The 5551-nt window shown below is 31.0% G+C and overlaps 1 non-coding gene across 1 annotated transcript; it reads left to right on the top strand.

The window, feature by feature from the left end:
• The first annotated feature begins 4336 nt into the window (after window positions 1–4336).
• Window positions 4337–4416, top strand: TRNAL-UAG (transfer RNA leucine (anticodon UAG)). The gene has a single exon. It is a non-coding gene; the product is annotated as a tRNA-Leu (tRNA).
• Window positions 4417–5551: the final 1135 nt, after the last annotated feature.

Genomic DNA, 5551 nt, shown 5'->3' with positions numbered 1-5551 from the left:
GGAATAATCCATTTTCATGGAATAATGAATTAAGGAAGAAAGGATATGAGTCTACCGCTTACAAGAAAAGATCTCATGATAGTCAATATGGGCCCTCAACACCCATCAATGCATGGTGTTCTTCGACTGATCGTTACTCTCGATGGTGAGGATGTTATTGATTGTGAACCCATATTAGGCTATTTACACAGAGGAATGGAAAAAATCGCGGAAAACCGAACTATTATACAATACTTACCTTATGTAACAAGGATATAGAGAGATTGTAGAAAGGGAGTTGTAAATTCCTTAACTTAAGAAAGAAAAAAGAATAAAAACACAGATACATAACATAAAAAAAAGAATAAATAAGACGAGATTCGACCTCCCCCTACATATTTAATTTCCTCTCCTATACAAAAACTAGCAAGACCCACTCCATTGGTAATTCCATCAATAACACCCTTATCAAAAAACTCCGTGAGTTCGGTTAACCCTCTTATACCGAGGGTAAAGACCCTAGTATAGAAAATATCTATATAACCACGATTATATGACCAACTGTATATATTTTTTTTTACTTGATCTAAAAATTCTTTTTTAGGATTTCCTTTGTAAAAAGAGTTTATTAAATCCAAATTCTGAAAAAAAGAATAAGCGGATCCATAGAAGATATATGCTATGAATAAACCAAAGATAGCTAGACTTACAGAAGAAATTGCATTAGTAATAAATTCATATGAATTTACAAAAGAATTAGAACTTTCCTGGGTAAAGTTTATTGAGGGAGTTAACCACTTTGATAATATGGTTAACTCTGCTATTCCATTACCAATTCCTCCATTATCAAAAGAGATTCCTATGAATCCAATGAACAAAGTGAAAAGTAGTAATATAAGAAGAGGAAATAACATAGTATTTCCCGTTTCATGCGGATAGGCAAAAGTGTTTTTAGCCCCAAAAGACGTAGTAAAGGATCCTATCCTATTTCTTGTATTACCTTGAATTTTTGGTATATTTTGTGAAAAAAAAGAAACTCCACTCTTCGTTGTTGATAAAACGAAATCCCTATTCACTCCTTTGGGTATCCTTTTTCCCCATAAGGATATTGAATACAAGGAACTCTCTTTAGTGCTACTGTAATTTTGAAAATGAACACGCAAATACCCATCAAATGTAAGTAAATATATCCGAAACATATAAAAGGCAGTTAATCCTGCAGTAAAGGAGGCTATTATTCCAAAAAAGGGCGAATACAACCAACTATTACTAAGGATTTCATCTTTGGACCAGAAACAAGCAAGAGGTGGAATACCACAAAGAGAAAGTGTACCCCATAAAAAAGTAGTTCTTGTGATTGGAATGTATTTTCTTAAACCGCCCATAAGAACCATATTTTGACTTTTATCTGGTGAATATCCAACAAGAGGTTCCATTGAATGAATAACGGATCCGGATCCCAAGAACAATAAAGCTTTTGAATAAGCATGAGTGATCAAATGGAATAAAGCAGCTTGATAAGAACCTATACCTAGAGCTAACATCATATAACCCAATTGAGACATTGTAGAATAGGCTAAGCTTCTTTTAATATCTCTCTGAGCAAGAGCTAAAGTAGCTCCTAAGAATAGTGTTATTGTACCTACTAAAGAAATAAAACTCATTATCAAAGGTAAAGATATGAAAAGAGGAAGAAGTCGAGCTAGAAGAAAAATTCCCGCAGCAACCATAGTTGCTGCGTGTATAAGAGCCGAAATAGGAGTGGGCCCTTCCATAGCATCGGGTAACCATACGTGAAGAGGGAATTGTGCGGATTTCGCAACTGCACCAAGGAATAATAAAAAAGCACACAAAGTAGTAAGTAAAGAGTTAATTCCATTATTAGGAATCCAGTTATTAGCTATTTTGAACAAATCCCTAAACTCTAAACTACCTGTTATCCAAAAAAAACCTAAAATTCCTAATAATAGACCAAAATCCCCTACACGATTAGTTACAAAAGCTTTTTGACAAGCACTCGCTGCGATTGGTCGTGTAAACCAAAAGCCTATCAATAAATAAGAACACATTCCCACGAGTTCCCAAAAAAAATAAATTTGTATCAAATTGGAGCTAGTAACCAATCCCAACATGGAAGTATTGAAAAAACTTATATAAACAAAAAATCTCAAATATCCTTCATCGTGAGACATATAACCATCACTATAAATAAGAACCAGGATTCCTACAGTAGTAATTAGCATTAACATAATAGAAGTAAGTGGGTCAATCAAGTATCCAAATTCTAAAGAAAAATCATTATTGACGGTCCAAGACCATAGATATTGATAGATCGAACTTCCATTTATTTGTTGAATAGACAGTTGAACTGAGAATACCATAGCTATACTTAAGAGTAAAACACTAGGAAAAGCCCATATGCGACGAAGATTTTTTGTTGCTGTAGGAATAAGAATAAGGCCAAATCCCATTGACATAATAACTGGAAGTGGGAGAAGAGGGATTACCCATGCATATTGATATGTATGTTCCATAAGAAAAGAAATTGCAATTTTTACTTCAATTTTTACTTCAATTTTTCTATAAAATTGTTTCCGATTCACCAAACCAATTCTTATCTCTTTCTGAAAGAATAAATAAAAAGAATAAGAAAAAATACTGAAATTCTTAATTTTTCCAAAATTTATCTCATTGAAATAATTAAAAATTAAGAATGGGTTTAGTTGGTTAAATTAAAAAAGTTAATAAAATAACTTCGTTACCTAGTTATTTTATTAACTAAATAAAGATATTTATAAAAATAAAAAAAAAAAGTGGAATCATTTTACTTTCTATTCATAATTCATTTTTATATTTCTTTAAAACAAAGATGAAACAGCTCTCTTGTTCCATAATTAACTGATTGAGTGAATTCCAATGAAAACCTATGTTTATAAGAAATTATCGAATAGTCCTTACTTCATATAGAACTAAAATCCTAATGACTATAAATTACCTAAGTTTTAGAATGTCTTGTTTAAGAGACTCAGTATTTTTTGTTTTGATTGGAATTCCTTTCCTTTATGGAATACCATTCTGAACTTAATTAACTATTTTCATTTTCCCTTCTTTTTATCCCCCCGTCTTATCTTATATGGGGGATAGGCTTCCATACCATATATCTATATATGGAGTATACTTGATATATAAATAGATATAAATAGATTTAAATGAGAAACCTTTCTATATATTCTATATTATTAAAAAACAAGTATAAAATATATAAAGAAAAAATGTTAAAAAATTCTTGTTGTCTTATCCGCATTAGACAAAATGAAGTAAAAAATAATTCAAAATTTAAGTATCTTTCAGTATCTAAGTATAAATACTAATAAAAAGAAGAAAGAAGGATTGATTTGCAGCAATAGATGTCTTTCACATACAACTAGAAAAAAGTAATTTCCTTTTTGAATGGCAGTTCCAAAAAAACGTACTTCAATGTCAAAAAAGCGTATTCGTAAAAATATTTGGAAGAAAAAGACTTATTTTTCCATAGTACAATCTTATTCTTTAGTAAAATCAAGATCATTTTCGAGCGGTAATGAGCATCCAAAACCAAAGGGTTTTTCTGGGCAACAAACAAATAATAAGATTTTGGAATAATATGAATTGACTTATCAAAAAAGAATTCCAATTATTTAATAATTTTGATTCTTCTTTGAATGTACTTTTATGTGTCGAATTACTCGGTACAATATTCTTAGAACAAAAAACCCCTCTTATCTTATATATACAAGAAAAAAAAGTTTTGTTTGGTATACTGTGTGCTAAGTATTCTTTTCCTATCAATGAACTTTTCATAATTTTCATAATAGAATCCTCATATTCTATTATGAAAATTATGAAAAGTGGAGTATTCTTACAATAGGACTTACAACTTCCACCTATCTTCTCCAAAATCATAAGGTTAGTAAATCTTATTAATAAGAGCATAAAGACTTTCATTCTAGAAATTTTTAAAAAATCCAAAAAGCCTTTTCCATTTATCCATTTTAATTTCATCATTAAATAGAAACCCTTTTGGATTTTTTTCATTGTATTGAAAGAATTTTCAAAATGTAAACGAGAAATTAATTAGAAAAAATTAGTTCTACAATTGCAAGTTAGAAAAAAGAAATTCCAACTCTTTCAAGCAGTGTTTGTGTTTCTATTGGGCAAAGCAAGAGTTTATTGTAAAAAAAAAATGGAAACGATACTACCAAACGAAGTCTATTTTAATGAAAACTCTAATGTTCCTAAATTTTATGGACTTTCCCAATATCGACGATTCCCAAGATAATAGCTATTATTCTTTTAAGTTACCTATTATTTGAAGTTAGCCGCCATGGTGAAATTGGTAGACACGCTGCTCTTAGGAAGCAGTGCTCAAGCATCTCGGTTCGAATCCGAGTGGCGGCATTCTTGAAAAAGAATACAATAGATTAGAAATCAATTCGAAATTTACAATTTTGTAATGGGACCTTCCCCTTATGCTATTTGCAACTTTAGAACATATACTAACTCATATCTCTTTCTCAACGATTTCAATTGTGATTACGATTCATTTTATAACCTTATTAGTTCGTGAACTTGGAGGATTACGTGATTCGTCAGAAAAAGGAATGATAGTTACTTTTTTCTCTATAACAGGATTCTTAGTTTCTCGTTGGGCTTCCTCGGGACATTTTCCATTAAGTAATTTATATGAGTCATTGATCTTCCTTTCATGGGCCCTGTATATTCTTCATACCATTCCTAAAATACAGAACTCTAAAAATGATTTAAGCACAATAACTACGCCAAGTACTATTTTAACGCAAGGCTTTGCCACATCGGGTCTTTTAACTGAAATGCATCAATCCACGATACTAGTACCTGCTCTACAATCTCAGTGGTTAATGATGCATGTCAGTATGATGTTATTAAGCTATGCAACTCTTTTGTGCGGATCCTTATTATCTGCCGCTATTCTAATCATTAGATTTCGAAATAATTTCCATTTCTTTTCTAAAAAGAAAAAAAATGTTTTAAATAAAACATTTTTCTTTAGTGATATTAAATATTTTTATGCAAAAAGAAGTGCTTTAAAAAGAACCTCTGTCCCTTCATTTCCAAATTATTACAAATATCAATTAACGGAGCGTTTGGATTCTTGGAGTTATCGTGTCATTAGCCTAGGATTTACCCTTTTAACCGTAGGTATTCTTTGTGGAGCAGTATGGGCTAATGAGGCCTGGGGATCCTATTGGAATTGGGATCCTAAGGAAACTTGGGCATTTATTACTTGGACCATATTCGCAATTTATTTACATAGTAGAACAAATACAAATTGGAAGGGTACGAATTCTGCACTTATAGCTTCGATAGGATTTCTTATAATTTGGATTTGTTATTTTGGTATAAATCTATTAGGAATAGGCTTACATAGTTATGGTTCGTTTACATTAACACCTAAATGATTACATAAAATAAAACCTTCATGAAATGAAGGTTTTTACTTTTATGTTTTATTTGAGAACCCCTTGAACGCCTTCTCAAAGGGTTCTCAAAAATT

Source organism: Aegilops tauschii, unplaced genomic scaffold (assembly GCF_002575655.3).
Source record: "Aegilops tauschii subsp. strangulata cultivar AL8/78 unplaced genomic scaffold, Aet v6.0 ptg001039l_obj, whole genome shotgun sequence".
Classification (NCBI taxonomy): Eukaryota; Viridiplantae; Streptophyta; class Magnoliopsida; order Poales; family Poaceae; genus Aegilops; species Aegilops tauschii.
Note: the sequence above shows the minus strand (reverse complement) of the source record. Positions and strands in the feature narration are given on the sequence as shown.